This window comes from Schistocerca nitens, chromosome 6 (assembly GCF_023898315.1).
Source record: "Schistocerca nitens isolate TAMUIC-IGC-003100 chromosome 6, iqSchNite1.1, whole genome shotgun sequence".
In the NCBI taxonomy this organism is placed as follows: Eukaryota; Metazoa; Arthropoda; class Insecta; order Orthoptera; family Acrididae; genus Schistocerca; species Schistocerca nitens.
In genome coordinates, this window is record NC_064619.1 from 743083691 (window position 1) to 743102529 (window position 18839).

The following is an 18839-nucleotide window of genomic DNA, read 5'->3' on the forward strand; positions in this document are numbered from 1 at the left end:
TCCTCGTTTTACTCTTCTTGATGTTCATCTTATATCCTTCTGTCGCCACACAGTCCATTCCGTTAAACTGCTCTTCCAAGACTTTTGCTGTCTCTGACAGAAATACAATGTCATCGGCAAAGCTCAAAATTGTCATTTCTCCTCCAGGGATTTTAATTCCTACTCCAAATTATTCTTTTGTTTCCAGTACTGCTTGCTCAATACACAGATTGAATGGCATCAGGGATAGGCTACAGCCCTGACTCACTCGCTTGTCAACCACTGCTTCCCTTTCATGCCCTTCTAGTTACTTCCATCTGGTTTCTGCACAAATTGTAAATAGCCTTTCGCTACCTGTATTTTGCGGCTGCCACCTTCATAATTTGAAAGAGAGTGTTCTAGTCAACAGTGTTAAAAGCTTTCTCTAAGCTTACAAATTCTAGAAACGTAGGTTTGCCTTTCCTTAATCTACCTTCTAAGATAAGTCGTATGGTCGGTACTGTCTCGCGTGTTCTACCATTTCTACGGAATTCAAACTGATCGTCCGCGAGGTGGGCATTCACCAGTTTTTCCATTAGTCTTTAAAGAATTCGTGTTATTATGTTGCAGCAGTGTCTTATTAAACTGTTAGTTCGGTAATTTTCTGACCTGCCAACACTGCTTTCTTGGGGATTCGAATTATTATATTCTTCTTGAAGTCTGAGAGTATTTCATCTGCCTTATTCATCTTATTCATCAGATTGCAGAGTTTTGCCATGGCTTGCTCACCTAAGGCTATTAGTAATTTTAACGGAATGTTGTCTACTGCTGGGGCCCTGTTTCGACTTAGGTCTTTCAATGCTCTGTGAATTTCTTCACGCAGTATCGTATCTCCCATTTCATCTTAATCTACGTCCTCCTTACTTTCCGTAATATTGTCATCTAGTACATCGCCCTTGTATAAACCCTCTATATACTCCTTCCACCTTTCTGCTTTCCCTTCTGTACTTAGGACTGGTTTTCTGTCTGAGCTCTTGGTACTCATACACGTTGTTCTGTTTTCTCCAAAGATCTAATTTTCCTGTGAGCAGTACCTATCTTACCCCTTACAACCTTGCATTTGTCCTCTGGGCATCCCTGCTTAACCGTTTTGCGCATCCTGTTTATCTCATTTTTGAGAAGTTTGTATTCCTTTTTGGCTGACTCATTTACTTCATTTTTATATTTTCTCATCAATTAAATTCAATATATCTTCAGTTACCCAAGAATTTCTACTAGCCCTCGCCTTTTTAATTACTTGATCCTCTGCCGCCTTCACTATTTCATCTCTCAAAGTTACCCATTCTCCTTCTACCGTATTTCTTTCCCCTGTTCTTGTCAATCGTTCCCTAATGCTCTCTCTGAAACTCTCTACAACCTCTGGTTTTTTCAGTTTATCCAGATTGTAGCTCCTAAAATTACTACCTTTTTGCAGTTTCATCAGTTGTAATTTACGGTTCATAGTCAATAAGTTGTGGTCAGAGTTCACATCTGCCCCTCGAAATGACTTTCAATTTCAAACCTGGTTCCTAAATCTCTGTCTTACCATTATATAACCTATCTGAAACCTTAGAGTGTCTCCAGGTCTCTTCCACGTATAAAAACTTCTTTCATGATTCTTAAAGGAAACCCTTTATAAAAACTCTTAAATCTCAAGGTGCTGTTGAGTTGAAACAGTCGTTAGTGCGAAACCTCTGAGGATCTTTCCATACCTCAGTTGTATAAGGCTTACCTAGTCACGTTGATCTCTGTCTGTCTGGACTTTTATATTCCTACTTGCTCATGGGATAGAGATGGAATTGTCGAAATTATTCCTTCTCCTCCTAGCGGAAATGGTGAGCCGGTGGTCGGTACTAACACACAACCAAATAAGAGGGCTCGTGTAGCCACTCCTCCAGAATTGGGGATTACACACGGTTTTTAGGTCTCGAGTAAAAGAACCCATGATAAACAAAATGGCCTTGAGTACATCGCTGGAACTTTAAAATTTGTCAAGTGCTTGTGAAACGGTAACCTGTTGGTAGAAATGCTTAATTCTCAACAAGTGAAGAACATACAGAATACTCAATGCCTCGGGGAGCATACAACAGGAAATGAACTGCACAACACCTTGAACTACAACAAAGGAGTTGTGACTTGCAGGAATCTGGTTGATATTCCCCGAGAAGAACTGAAAGCTACGTGGTCCCCGGAAGCCATTGTTCGCGGGCAAAACATTATGAGTGCTGTGCATGACGACCTTCTCAATTTCAACTCTTTTATGCTTACATTTAACCAACACCAAACTTCCAGAACATATCAATGGAGGTTTTCTTTGCCTAAGCATAGAGCTTCATTTCCCAAATCCAGTGCACTGTTTTAAATGACAACACTTTGGCACACTAGTCTTAGTTGTAAGAGAGAATCAACATGTGGCAAGTGTGGCAAAGCACCCACGACAGAGATGGTTGGTTGTCCCTGTCATCTAAAGTGTGTGTCAACTGCCCTGGGGATCGCCTTGTCTGCAGTGTCTTCCTTGCTTTGGTACTGTTCTCCAACCGCCAGTCCCGAAAACTGATGCTGCTACACTAATATCAGTGTTTGCCAATGCACTTGTACTGCAGCATTTACTTCTAATTTTGCCTCTCACCATAGAACTTCAGAAAAGTCAATAGTTGCTGACATTGTAGAACTTCCTGCCACTCTAAAGATCCACTTCTGTCCACCTTCCAGTGCTGCCACTACTATTAAAGGGCCTCCTCAAACAGAAGAAAAATCGAAATCACCCACCGACGTAGACGGAAAGTACACTATCAGAATATGTTCGATGTCATCCTCTCTGACGTACCTTTTGGATCTTGGGGCTATGGACTGGGGCAACCAGCTCACCCCAAAACTGAGCCTCCACACACCGCTCCCCAGCAGAGAGCCGGGATGAAAGTACTGCCCTCGTGGTAGATAGCTCTCATCGTACAGTGGAACATTAAGTGGGTTCAGGACACGCATTGAGGAACTGAAACTCCTAGCACAGGAACGCCGGCCATGCTTGTGTTTGCACGAAACACATTTTAAAGCGTCCGATGCCTCTGTTCTATGGGGCTACATGCCCAGTTGCTAGGATGACACGACTGGGGAAAGGGCCAAGGGCCACAGGTGTCGCTACGTTTCTCAATATCGCACACCACTCCATTGCTCTCACCCTGGCTGCTGAACTGCAAGAAGTTGCGATTGAAATTCATGTGTGTTTGAGGACCACTAGTTGCTCATTGTATCTACCTCTGCAAGATGCAATAGACACTGAGGCTCTCACAGATCTTATGGAACAAACTCCTGTGACAATTTCTCCTACTGGGAGACTTCAGTCGCCATGATAACTAATGGGCTTTGATCTCTACTTGCACTCAGGATCGGGTTTTGGAGAGTCTTCTGAGGTCTCACAAGCTGTGAATCCTGAATACAGGTACTCCCAGTAATTTCTGTGCTGCTGCTAGATCATTATAAGCCATCGAGCTCTCTTTCTGCTCTCCAGCCCTTGCAGACCCTGTTCAGTGGGAAGTCGTTGACGACCTTCATTCTAGTAACAGCTTACCAATGGCCATTCACCTACAAGGTGGAGCAATACCTGAGAAGAAGCCACAAAAATGGATGCTCAGCAGGGCAAAATGGATACTTTTCAGCCAGCTAGCTGTATTTGATCAATGCGATAGTGTCTGGAATGGGTGAACTACATCCCAAAGTCTTCAGGTCATCTTAGAAGATAACCTGTACCTTGGTGGACAGTTGATGGCCTCTCAGAAATCCAGTACAGGCGTGCTGTTCTTCAACGGTTTATGTTCCTGCCCAACAGCAGAGAACATCACAACATTTCGGGTCCCGAAAGCCTTGCCACTACATGTTATTAAGGAGAGCAAGGAAAGATAGAAAGTGTTCCTTGACTCCATCAACCGTTCCACTTGTTCTACAAACGTATTGAAAGCCATCAAGAGGATTTCAGGAAAACACAGCCACCTGCCAATAGCAGCAGCGCTGAAACACGGATATCTTCAAACAACATACTGAAACATCGCTCAGATGATGGCAGAGCACTTTGCAAACACTGCTGCCAATGCCAGCCAGGATCCAGCGTTTCGCTGCTACCATGCAACTGTAGAGAGCTGCAAGATGGACTTCATAAACAACGATTCTAGGTCTCACAATTATCCTTTCTCTATGTAGAAGGTAGAATCGCTACTTCCTGAGACTCGTCATACTGCACCTTGTCACGACCAAATCCGTTCCTGCATGTTTCGACATTTGACAGCAATGTCAAAGGAAATCCTCCACGAATGGCTCTCAAATGGCTCTGAGTACTATGGGACTTAACTTCTGAGGTCATCAGTCCCCTAGAACTTAGAACTACTTAAACCTAACTAACCCAAGGACATCACACACATCCATGACCGAGGCAGGATTCGAACCTGCGACCGTAGCGGTCTCACAGCTCCCGACTGTAGCGCCTAGAACCGCTCGGCCACTCCGGCCGGCCCTCAACGAATGTTTTAATTTGATATTGTGGACAGGTAACTTGTCCATCTTGGGGAGGGACACAAATTTGAGACGCCTCCTCAAACTAGGAAAGGAAGATTACAGTCCGCTGCCAACGACCTAATCCTCCGAGAGGGGCTGTTCAGCAGACTTTCCTATGTAAGCATCACTGTCACAGAGTTTTCTTTGATATCAGTTGGGCGTATGATACTACTTGGAGACACAATATTCTCGTGCAACTCCATGAATGGGGCTCACGTGACCACCATCCGATCTTCATATGGCCTTTCCTGTTTCAGCGGTATTTTTTGCGGCCCGAGCTGGTGTCACGCCGTCAGATCGTTTTGAGCAGGAAAATGGTGTACCTCAGGGCATTGTTTTAAGTGTTGCCGTCTTTGCCATAGTTGTAAACAGTATCACGTCTACGGTAATGAGTCCCGTACAGTGCTCCTTATTTATGGACGGTTTTGTTGTTTCCCCTTCCTTCTCCAGTGCTGCAACACGGAATCGTCGTTTGCAACTTACTGTGGGAGCCTAAAGGAGTGGGCTGCTAGACAGGTTGACAGGTTTTTAGTTTTCTGTTGCTAAGTGTGTGTGTGTTTTCATTTTAATCGTTCTTGTCGTATTTTTAATTTACGTGCATTGTGCATGACGGATACCATTCTACATTTTAAAGATTCAGTGAGGTTTCTGGGCCTCGTTATTGACTCAAAACTCTCGTTGTCACCTCACCTGGGAAACCTGAAACCATCAACCAGAGGGCACTGAATATTTTAAAGTACCTTAACCACAGGCCTTAGGGAGGAGACAGGGCGCAGCTGCTTTAGTTTTACAGGGGCTTCGTGCGTTCGTGTCTAGACTATGGGAGCACAATGTACAGGTCAGCTAGGCTTTTCGACCGGAGGATTATTGACGCTATCCGCTATCAAGGGATTAGGCTGGCCACGGGCCCTTGCAGGACCAGTCTGCTACCCACTCTCTGTGCTAAGGCTGGAGAACCACCAATCACCTCCCGTGGGTAGGTGCTCCTGGGGCATTTGGCATTTAAGGTCCTTGGAGCTCCGACTCCACCTGCATAACATACTGTTGCTCGCCCACCTCTGAAACACCTTTTCTCTAATCAACCATGAACAACAATGCCGTTTGGGATCCGTGTGTTCCATGTGCTGGAGTCACGTCGTATGAAGGACGTACAGCCTCAAATCCAGGTTTTTAAACGCCTTCCACCACGGTTAGTGCAGAGGACCAGATTAATTTTAGATTTAGCACAATAAAGGGAGGCTGCTCCCCTGCATATGTTTTAGCATAGCAACTCTACACTTACCTTTATAGATGTTTCGAAAGAGGGAGGCTTCGTTGGTTGCTGTGTTATTTTCCCTGATCGTGACCACAAAATCCGACTGCCTTACGATTTTACTGTCTTCAACGCGGAAATTATTTGCGATTTTGCGGGCCCTGGAACAGATGAGATAAACTTTGAGTTCAGAATTCCTTGTCTGTTCCGTTTCTCTGTGCGCCATTCACTCTCTACAACACTTGTTCCCAGCAGATAAAGTAGTCCAGAATATACAAGACACCCTCCTTCAACTATAACGGCTGTGGAAAGAGGCGTCTTCCTGCTGGATACCAGAGCACAGGGATTTTGTGGGAAACGAAGGGGCAGACGCAGCAGCCAAGGATGCATGTCGTGATCCACATGTGTTTCAGTGTGCCATCCTCCTGCATGCTGTCTCCTCGCTGTTGAGACATAGAGTCATGCGTCGATGGAAAGACGAGCAGATAATAAGCTACGTCTGGTAAAGCCCACTACGCGGCCATGGCGTACCTTCTTCCAACCACGAAAATGGGATGAGCTTCTCCTTTCTCTATGGTGCGTGACTTCTTGCTTCAACGCGACGAGCTTCCAGAGTGTGGTGCTGGTGGCATACAGATCACTGTGCGCCACATTTTTTGAACTGTGTTTTATTTTCGGAACAGAGGGAAGCAGCAGATTTGCCGCCTGATCTGCCCGGTATTTTAAGTGACATGTATGTAGGTTTTGTGACATACATAATTTTAGGGAAATGTTCTTAATGTGGTAGGAAGGTGACTGGCTCATCCATGCTTTTTGTAAGCGGTCAGCCAGTCACATTTCCCTGCGTCACTTCTTTAGCTATTTTGTGGTTTGTATTAAGGACTGTGGGATAGAGGGCTGTGTAGGTCAACGAGAGAGATGTGAGAGTGAGTGAATGAGTGTCATTTTATAGCTTTCCTCCTCACTTTGTGACTTAGTTATTTTATCCACATTCCTTTCTTTTAATATGTGGTATTGCGCTCATAATCTCGAGCGCTAGTAAACTCCAAACACAAATACACAGACACACAGACACAGACACACACGCGCACCCGCATAGATGATTGACGTTTCATGCTTATAAACGTCTGAAAGCAAACAGTGGTTAAAGGTTAGAGGCCGGCAGAGAGAATGTTACGATCTGGGGAACGTTTTCATGGCATTGCCTGACTGATTTCGTCATTCTCGAAGGCATAATGCATCAATACAAGTATCTGGTAGTTCAGACCGCAAAGTCAATGATTATTTAGACAGAGCTGAAAAAGGTAAACGAAACCCTGCGATCAGGCACTGAAGACCACGGAATAGGCGAGCGACCGATATGTCATCTTCAGTCATTCGTCACCGGATGCCGTATCGAGGGCAAATGACAAAAAATTTATATTATGTAGCGATAATCATTCAACGGTAAACTGTCATAGTTTTATGAATCTTTCTGTAAAATGCTGTGAGCACGATCTGCGCGGCATACGTTTAACCTATTTCCATTCTCTTGAGCTCAAAATCTTATCTTCAGACGTGCCGAGAGGTAACATGGAGAAATCAGATGATCGCAGGAGTTATGTCAGGATCTTCCATGTGTTTGTGTATGTGTGTGGGGGGGGGGAGGGGGTGGTGTGGGTGGGTGGGTGGGTGGGTGTGTGGGTGGGTGGGTGTACATCTCGGAATCGCTCGGACGTCAGCGCAACTTGGTACACGTACACCCCATCAGTGGATATGCAAGTGATGGGAGTTGCAGTTGTGGCAGGTAAAACGGTCACAACAGTGCATTATCATTGTTCCTGTTTAGTGTTATTAACAAGTCTGTCAGCGTATATAAGAGGCGTGAATAGCAGCAGATGGTTAGTAATCACAGTGAAGAACACGAACGTGCCCCGCAATCGTGTGAGAATGCGTTATCAGCATCTGACAGAGTTTCAAAGGGGTTCTCACTGTGGTTCTCCGTTTCGCCGACTTGTGGAATCGTGCAACAGAAAAAATGGCTCTGAGCACTATGCGACTTAACTTCTGAGGTCATCAGTCCCTTGAACTTAGAACTAATTAACCTGACTAACCTAAGGACATCACACACATCCATGCCCGAGGCAGGATTCGAACCTGCGATCGTAGCTGTCGCTCGGTTCCAGACTGTAGCGCCTAGAACCGCACGGCCACTCCGGCCGGCTAATCGTGCAACATCTAGGTTTGTGGGATATTTAGATGTAACTGCTGCCGTATGTTTGCCGGTACTGTACTGCAGGGGCACGTGGGGGCAGAAACACTCCTCGTCAAGGTTTTGGTCTCTGGTCGACCACGCATGACAAAGACAAAGAAGGATCGCCCTATTTTGCAACAATTACATCGTGTCCCATTGCCACCTGCTCCTGCAATCCCAGAACAAGTAATGGATCTCTGCAAAATTCTGTTTCGTCCCGCACCACTGGTCGGAGACCAGCAGAGGTGGTAGTAGGCAATTACAGCCCTCAGCGTAGGCTGCCGTTAACACCAAAGCACGGACGGCTGCGTTCCGTGTTACCCAAGAAAACCATCGTCGGCAAGTATGGCGTGATCTCAGGAGAGGTCATATTCTTATCATTCCAGTGTTTCGGAGAGGCACAACGGTGCTACTCCTGACGTCACGGTGGGCGGAGTCATCGAGTACGTCTTCACGTCACGGTTGATAGTGACTGGGAGGACTCTGGCAGGACCATGCTGGTTCAGACGCGGAACGTGTTCCCATGAACTGTGTGCGCGATGTTCAGGTACTCCCGACTGAACACACGTGGGACCAGATCGTGTGTAAACTCTGTCCCAGAGCCAGTATGGAGGACGTCAGGGACCAGCTACGACAGCTGTAGGCCAATTTCCCTCTGGAGAGAGTAAAACGGCTTTATGACAACCCTTCCAGCCGAAGCAGAGGCTTACATCCAATCGAAGAGGGGGTCCAGCGTCATACTGGGAAGTGATAATGCTAAGTATTTTTTAAAGTTAAGTTGACTTTGTAAGGACTGAACTAACGTCACATTCCCTGTCAACCTGTGAAATTTCATGTCGTTTCCTCCTGCCCTCCTGCGTGCTTCACGTTTTTTGTCAGACAGTGTACCTGGGTCAGTACAGCTCGACTCCCGCCACAGGATGGACCAACAGCCGGATCACTGGCTGCTTGCACGTGGTAAGCCATCTGCAGGTAAGCCGCTTTACTAGTCAAGTACGGGGCCAAGTGTAAGTCTTTCTCAGCTCACACTGCAGAGTCTTGGTAAGTCTGTAACTAAACGACGAGGATGGCAGAAACGGTGACTGGCATAGAGTTCATGTTGTTGTAACCCGTATTTGTGAACCCACTGGAGAAAATTAGTTCCTCTGCGTTCGGGTGTTACGTTGACCTGTAATTAGCAAGTGATGTCTCCAGCCAAGGGTAACCTACGATAGAATAGCGTAAAAGTATTGCGTAGTTTAACTGTAAGCGTGCTAGCAAATATGTACAAAAATGCTAACACAACATACCAAAACTAACAACGAAGTACGTAAATACACCGTAATTACTGTACCCTACGCTTCAATTAGTTACTTATAAGAAATTGTTTCCTTTTTTTATTTAGACGACTTGTCTGTTCTCATTTTGTACGAGATATGTCGATGAATAAACAAATAGCTAACATGGAGAGCGAACCACTCGGCAGTTCGCCACTTCATTATGGAGTATTTCCGGGGCTGAAAGAAGTGACGGTCCGCAACTACTAGCTGCGTCAGAGCGACCTCTACACGATTAAGTAAGTGTGTGGTGAGTAGAGAAGTATGAAGATGGGCATGGTCACTGCACTAGATGAGGGGGCAGTAATGTCATACCTTAAACAGAAACTTGAAAGATGTAGCTTTGGGAAAGAGCTGTAGATGATGTGTGCCTCTAGTTTAGAACTGCTCATGACGGGATCGACTCACTGTGATGCTCCCTCCGTCTCGGTCGTCAAACGTGCAGTCTGTGGAAATGTAATGATGACTCAATTCCCGAAACAGTTAATTGTTGGTGGACAAAGTTTCCTAATTGCAAGCTGTACACTAGTTTCGTGCTAATGAAACTGCATTATCTTCCACGACCGAGTAAACAGCGCCTACATTTCTTTAACCTCACCGGTCCTGTGATCCAAAAGTAGGCAGTTTGAAGATACGCGAATAGAGGCACTCGAACGCCAGTCTTGCCCGCTTGTCTTCGTCATTGCAAACAGATACGTATTCATACTTGTAGCACCTATAAAAGGATAATTTATTTTTCTTGTTGAAATCCTTGACGCTGTGCATCACTTTTAGGCACAAAAACATTGACTGAAGCTTTCAACTTGTCGATCCTGTCTTCGATGTCATCACACCTTCGCACAATCTTGTGCCCAGTGGAGATGCGAGTCACAGTACACGCAGTATTCCGATTGCTCCCTCTTTGTCTTTTCCTCATTCAAGCACGTCCTCATTCAGCGGCCCCGGGTCTGCTCATTCTGCTGCCAAAATGAGTGCGGCGGATCATCCCGAGATGAGGCCGGGAGTAAAGGGAGGCCTGGTCGACTCACCAGCCCGTCCCCTCCCAGTGCCGCCGCGAACAGAGGACCGCATTCTGCCTGCAGTCCGGCTGACAGTGTAGTTGTGGGCTTGCGCCGCAGACGTTACCTTTCCCACTCTTTTCGTCTTTTTGATGGGCTTCTCTCTTTCTGCATTCACTTGTAGAGTACCAGCCGTCGATGTATAATGGTGTCTGAAGTGCTACTGCCTCTTTGTGGGTGGCCTCCGATCCCTCCATTTCGTCATTCATTACGATCTTTTATACTGCATCTGAAATCATCCAGTTGCTCCAAGAAAAACACGCAGAATTTTTGTTGCCAAGATTACGCCTCAATCGTCCACGTTTTCCCGTTGAGACTGGCAAAGCTTGTATGCATTTCTTACATTCGTTCACGCAGTATTCGAAATCTCTCAAGACGCATGCGGCATCCAATGCTTAGCTTCAAAACAACCCAGAAGAGCCTGAGTTAAACTGTTTTGGTCTCCACAGTGAGAAAACAAGGCTTCTCATACGAATAAACAGCTAGCTAGTATCTCGCACCTGTTACCATTATTTAAATCAAGAACACTGTTGCTCAATCAAAAAAGAATCTTTAACAAATGTCCATGTTCATTTTAACTGAAGACATTTCAGTATCTCGAAAATTACACATGGAATCAAAAAAGTTATGGTTCCAATTTGGTTGTGCGGGAGGGGCACATCCAACGCTACCATACCCGATCCCCCACCCCACCCCGTGGGTGGATGGGGGTGGGGTCGGCTTTGAAATCCTCTGCATTTTCACATAACTTTCGAAAATATTCTTCACATGTCTGTCGGATCATTTGAAAACAAAATTCTTATTATTATTATTACCTTGAACATAAATACTTATCAATTAATTTCGTTTATTGGGAAGAGTCACCCACTCGCTAAGCGGTTTTAATGTCTCACACAATGCAAAAATATTCCAGCCCTTGGAAGTGGCTCATTCTGAAATTTTCATTTTAAAACAAAACTTAAAGAACAGGGTGGAAAATTAATACAGACAAAACTGATAAACATAAGCACAAAAAGGCGTTATTTAGTGCGGGTACCCAGAGAGTCCACGATTATGAAAACTGAATAACGGACAAACAACAAAAACCACTAACTTGAAGTCCAAATCCGCTCATAACTAAGATAATTTCACACGCAATATGTGGGAAATTACGCAAAGAATTTACAGGAGGACAAGAAATCGATGATGCTCTCGGTCTTACTGATTTCCGGTCTCACACACGACGCTACTTGATCTAGTTTCGTGTTCATTAGCAATAGAAATGCTTTCTGACCAAGGACTGGAACACTACTTCCCACACTAAGTAGCTTCTGACCCTTTTTCGGAGCGCAAGGAGAATATTTTAGGAGCGGAGGGCGGGGGGTGGGCGGGAGGGGGGGGGGGCAACCACTCCACTAGCCAATGAGGATGGGTATAAAAGACACTAAGCTACTAATAGTAGGACAAAATGGCTACTGACGCAATTTTGATATGACATTAAATAAGTAATTCATTAAATTTATCAATTACCGCCTCCTCCTCCCCACACGCACCCCCCCCCCCCCTAGAGAATCCGCAGCCCTCTTCAGCTCCTTTTCCCTTCCCTTATTGATAGCAAATTTAAATTTTAGCGGGAAATAGAAATTTTCGCTTGAAATTCAAATTGCAGCTGTAAATCTATGTGACAATTACATAGTAGAGGACATAAAAATAATAACATATTCATTATGTATAAAATATAGAATCTGCATATTGTAAAGGACACAATATATAATTTATAGGGGAAATTGGAGGGATATTCAAATACTGGCATGAAGTTCAAATTGCGTTTGGGTACTCGCAACGCTGCAAACCTGCCTAAAGAGGTTTTTCTTCCTCTCCAAGCTACAGTGTAGGGACACTGAACACTTGCGTAACAAACACAGGGAGGTAGGTGTCCCAGGAATTCAGAATTCATGTCCACAGATACATTCTGCAACGATACTGAAAAAATGTTAAGGGATGCACATTTGTCCACTTGATGGAGAGCACTTGGGTATGACATAGGTTAAGTAAGGTATTATGATTGTAAAATTCATCACAATAATTTCATATGTGAGATGGATGGTGGCTATCTTACTTAGTCACACATTGCTAAACTCGTTGCCCATGTATGCAGCTCACAGGTTCCAAAAGCATACACTCATACTTATTTAAAACTCGCATTCACACCATAGCCAACATAAACTCAGGAAATACATCTGAAAGGAAAGTACGATATTTTCTGTGAGGGTAATATCCGCGTCTGAAACCAAATTTCTAGATGTGAAAACCGAAAACACTGCCTTGGAAATGTCCGGTACACCCGATGCAGTGCTGGGCGAAATAGTGCATTGCGTGATAGAACTGAAGATGGCTACTATGGAAGTGAGTCTGTTATCCTAAAGTATAGACTCGAATATGGTGCACTGTCATGTTGGAGTTCAAGATTTCTGATTGGGGTTACTTGTTTTTCTAAGCGCGAGTCTAATTCTGTCCTGTCTGTCGTAATTAATACCTCCTCTGATGTGAAAATTAAAATGTGTCTACCACATGTGTCATACAGTGTAATGTGAGCCTCTCCCTACACAAGGTTAATCTGCACGCTTAATAATTTAAATAAACACTGGGGGTTGCAAATACCCTCCGCCCCTGTTCCAACTGCCGCCTCCCCTCAGCCTCCACCACCTCTGCACCCCTCAGGACCTCAAACCTTTGCTCGGCAACCCAACAACACACCACGAAAGAGCGCCACTGTGACACGAAAGGCTCGCTCCTGGCGCTAGCCTTAATGTAAGTAGTGTGTAAGGAAAAAATATCTTCTTGAACAGTGGGAGGACGAGAAATGGAGCTCTGCAGCCCTAGGCCACCTCTGTCTCAATCTCTGCAGCCAGAAGCTTCTGCACGTACAATACTGCCCCAGACTGGTGAGCCACCAGTCACTAAAGCCTGTACAGCCGAGGAGCCAATGTGAGACGGCAGGCCTAGAGCTAACTGTCTCAAAGTGCACTTTCTGCGGTCTGAAACATTGAGAGGTGGGAAAAAGGTCTTCCTTGATGTCAGCAGCATTTAAACTATTCTCACACTAAGTTTGGCAGGAAATAACACATATTTCATATGGTATTGTTAACGCGCTTGCCCTACCTAACTTTCAACAACTATCCTTCCTTTGTCACAGTTTAAACTATCCACCCCATCACACCACTTCGATATCGCGGTTTAACTCCTACACCATCTCCTTATGTTTAAAACCCAAGAACTCATTCATCCTATGTTTAGAAATGACACGGGGAAATTCACAGAAAATTGATGAGGAATTAAAATCTACTTACCCTAGCCATAAATGGTGGGGAGCCTAATGGTTGCCAGAACTATAGAATGCTTGTCGTAACTTTAAAACTGAATACAGCACTGACTCAGCCTGTGTCCCGGTGCACTGCTCTTCTGTTATCCATAAATATAACTACTAGTGGGCCAAAGCGTCTGAATATAGACACACACAGAAGAGCTAAAGAAATTGGTACACCTGCCTAATATCGTGTAGGTCCCCCACGAGCATGCGGAAGTGCCACAACAGGACATGGCATGTTCAAATGTTCAAATGTGTGTGAATTCCTAAGAGATCAAACTGCTGAGGTCATCGGTGCCTTGACTTACACACTACTTAATCTAACACTAAGGACAACACTCACATCCATGTCCGAGAGAGCATTCGAACCTCCGGCGGGAGGGACATGGAATGGACTCGACTAACGTCTGAAGCAGTGCTAGAGGGAATTGACACCATTAATCCTGCAGGGCTGTCCGTAACCCGTAAGAGTACGAGCGGATGGAGATCTATTTTGAACAGCACGTTGCAAGGCTTCCCAGATATGCTCAATAATTGTTCATGTCTGGGTTTGTTGACCAGCGGAAATGTTTAAACTCAGAAGAGTGTTCCTGGAGCCCCTATGTAGCAATTCTGGACGCGAGGGGTGTCGCATTGTCCTGTCGGACGTGTCCAAGTCCGTCGGAATGCACAATGGACATGAATGGATACAGGTGATTAGACAGGACCTGTCAAAATCGTATCTAGACGTACCAGGGGTCCCATATCACTCCAGCTGCGCATGCCCCACACCATTACAGAGCCTCCACCTGCTTGAACAGTGCCCCGCTGACATGCACGTCCATCCGCTCAATGCAATCAGAAAAGAGACTCGTTCAACCAGGCAACACGTTTCCAGTCATCAACAGTGCTGTGTCGGTGTTGATGGGCCCTGGCGAAGCGTAAAGCATTTTGTAGTGCATTCATCAAAGGTACACGAGTGGACCTTCGGCTCCGAAAGCCATCTCGATTATGTTTCGTTGAATAGCTCGCACACTGACACTTCTTGTCGCCCAGCGTTGAAATCTGCAGCAATTTGCGGAAGGGTTGCACTTCTGCAGCGTTAAACGATTCCCTTCACTCATCGTTGGTCCCATTCTTTCAGGTTCTTCTTCCGGCCGCAGCGATGTCGGAGATTTGATGTTTTACCGGATTTCTGATATATACGGTACACTCGTCAAATGGTCGTACGGGAAAATCGCCACTTCATCGGTACCTCGGAGGCGCTGTGTCCCATCGCTCGTGCGGTGATTATAACACCACGATGAAACCCAATCAAATTTTGATAACCAGCTATTTTAACAGCTTGTCTTGTGTAGGCTTATTCTGCCTGTTCACATAACTCTATAATTGCATACGCATGCTTATAGCACTTTCCTTGGCGCTTCATTGTAGAACCAGACGGTGGCTGGAATGTGATGATGGAGATTTAGAATGTGAGGAATGATGTTAAAGTGCAATTTACTCAATCGGAATGGTATGGGGTAAACCGTGCAGTGCACAGGTGACTACAGAGTATACCCACCTCTTTGTCACCCAGACACTTACTGCGTGTTCTGACGCTGTGTATTACATCAATGTACGGTGATGCAGCACCCAGGATGGAAGCTGGGATCCATTTATTTACAGCACTACACTCTTACGAACTTACTTTGACTAAGGAGTGCAACGTCTCCTGTGTCAGAGAGACTGTATACAATGACGTTGCGAACTTCACGTGTATAATAGAAATGTGAACGATTTGGATCATGTGATGACCTCAACCCACAGGAAAAATAATTATCAAAATCTGAACTGTGAAGTCATGCGAAATTCTAGTTGGAAAACCGCACTCGTTGTTATACTTTTCAATTGGTCACGATCCCACTTTGGTTATGAACTGAAATTCTAATATTCACGAGAAACTGCTCTGAAATTAACCTGAACCGACAAAATTGTGTATATATTCTCTGAAACTTCAAAGACATCTCAGATAATATCTGAAAGGAATTAGAAAAAGTGACAAAATTTCGTGAATCACACACTATACTGTTAATAATCGCATGAACACTGGGGGGTTTCACCATACATTTACCCACTTTTGAGTATAACCAGTGTCTCTTAATACTACGACTCGTAGCAATACAATATGAAAAACTTTCATTACTGGGTAAACACTCCCTACGCGGTTTGACAGCTGACATTTATAATTCCCGCTCACGTCAGGAAAAGCACCAATACGGGAATAGCAGCTTTTACGTTATTGGTCAGAACGCAAGCAATTATGGCGGTCGCCGTAATTTTCGCGCGAAGCCATATTTCGCGACAAAATGCTCTTATTAGTCACTGTCATATATCTAGTCTCATAACAATACATAAAACTACACAAAATGACTACAATAATTTTGACATGCAAGAAGAATTAGTTCTAATGAGAGGAAGAAGTTTATATTTACTGGTGTTTCAACATTGACTACGAGGCAAATTTTAATTCACTAATTGTAATTTTATTTTCGTTAGCAGAAAGCAAACATAAACTAAACAAAGAATTTATTTAAATAGTCTGTAATTCTTATACTTTTAATAGAGAAAGTAAGTCTCTAGGTCAGGGAATAGCGTTCGGCGAAATCTCTTAACTTTTGTTGCATACGAAGCGTTGCGTTGGGCAGCACGAGTCGGCGGGTTACGATGATGAGAGCAGGACACCGGCAGTTCCGCTGGTTAATCTTCTCCGGCGAAACGCAAATAAAGTTCCGGCGCAGCTGTATCATTAGCTCCGTGGTGATTAACAAACCACAAGACGCCAGTATACGACCGTTGTTTACATGTCCTCTCTTTCAAAGTACATGACGTAGACATCGCTTGTTTTTACACTTTATGCACTGTCCGTGACGCTATCGGCTATAATTACACAGTTCGTCACATTCATACAGTCTTAGCCACAAATACACAGTTCATAGAATTATTCTTGTGTGTGAAGCACACCGTAAGCAATGTCCACTCTATTCTCGCATTCAAAGTTCGACAACGTCACTGAAAGTCATTTATATTGCACAGTTAATTAAAGTCTTCACTTTCACGGCTTGATAGAATGTGATATACAACAGTTCCACCACCCAAAACCAATACCAGCAAAGTTCATTCGCATAAAAGCACAGTTCGTGTCTGCCACAACAAAGTAATGTTAGCGGCACTTTCACAGTCCGGTTTATTTGCTCTTAAAGTTCGCTGGCGATGGCATTACATACCACAGTGGTAAAGAGAATTAACAATCTGATAGTTCGGTATCACTGTCCATACAATTATGTATGCTTTTCATAAAACACAGTACTATTTTCCCGCGCACGCTTCACAGACACACCATCCACCATCCTCTCTACTGCACAACAACCTTTCGACTATCGATATCACTATCGCTGTCCCCTGTCTATAGATGTTATATCGTTATCGTAAATTACATAAAACTTTATAAATGTTATTGACTGCATTTTTCACAATTAATAATATTCCAAAAGAGAACTTTACAAATTTTACCACAGGTACAAAGCAAGAAACATACTTATCCATTGGCAAACGAAATAATCACAATTACATCTTTACATTTAAAAACCACAGTAGAATGTTACATAATCACAATTAGAAATTCCCATATGAATGAAAGAAAAAGAATAGAAATCTAAAGAAAATCACGAAAAAAAATTTTTATCTGTAATTAGCAATGCGTTCACAAACAGTGCTTCAGTTCATTTACCAACGCAGTGTCAGAGTCGGCCGTTATTGCTACAATAGGCAGAGACTCCATCCACATCAAATTTATGGATGGAAAACACAAGATTTGTGATGCTCCTACCAGTTTGAGGGTAATACGAGCAGAAATAGTTATTCGGGATATAGAGTGCTGCTGTGAAAAACGAATCAGTGGATTTTGATTTATAGACTGAAGTGATGAATGAAATTTTGTACCAAGGCCGGGAATCAAACCTGCATCTCCCGTTTACTAGGCTGGTGTACTAGACACTAAGCCAACCTAGCAAAGCAATTCGCACAAATGCACGGATTACCCTGACTCGCCTTTCTCCTCGATCCTAATTTTCATTGCCACTCCCGTCTACTTCACTCTTATACATGAACAAAATTGCTGAGGCTGTCCATTTTATGGAACAGCACTTCAGTGTCTTTCGTAAGTGGTGGATCCAGCCTGAAATACACAAATGAACTGACAGAACTTCAGAGACTTTTTCTGGTGTCATACAGATATGCTTGTGGTGTCGTGAGCACGGCATGCACCACAAGGCAGCAGAACGGGCCTCCCCAGAGACGGCTTATAGCCCGGATGTTGCAGCACCAAGAAGTCGCAGCGGTTCTGGCAGGCAGAAAAAGTGATATGCGCTGAGACCATAGAAGACCGAGGAGTTCCAAGTCAGCTCGACTACCGAAAGAAACCGCCTTCTGCTTGTGCTCTTTGTGTCGTACCTTCTGCTTATAGTGAGTCCAGACCAGCCCGTCTTTAGCGAATATTCTGGTCGGAGAAGAACTGTTTACTATGTATCCTTAGCTTCTGGAGTAGCAGGTGAACTTCAGGATCTACTGCCGAAGCCCATTTGTACAAAGTTGAGTATTCGTCCGAATCATTGTCAGTGTTTCAGTGTTTTCGTCGTTCTCCTCTCATAGTGTTTAGCTCAGCGCATTGTAAGTAGTTGAGGGTGGTGACGACGCGGTTATATCTGTACAACAGCTGGTGACGATCATGGGATAGGATCTGCGCAAGTTACGAGATTAATTTTTGTTTTTGTCCACCCACCCACTCGTGTTATTTGTCATTTATTTCTTTATATTTCTGTTTGTATGTCTAGTACATTAGCGTGCGGACTTTTTCCTCGGGGCGAGCACTACCACAGAGACGAGTGTGTTATTTCGTGTGCGGCGTCTGATACAAATTCCTTACAGGCATGTCTTCTACGTCACAAGACGGTCCTCTAATTTGTGATATTCAGTAACAGAAGGACAAATCCAGCTGCTACAGCAAGCCGTCGCGCAGCTAACAATAACAGCATCTCAGCTGCAGCCTACATCAGCCGTGTCATCTCTCTGCAGT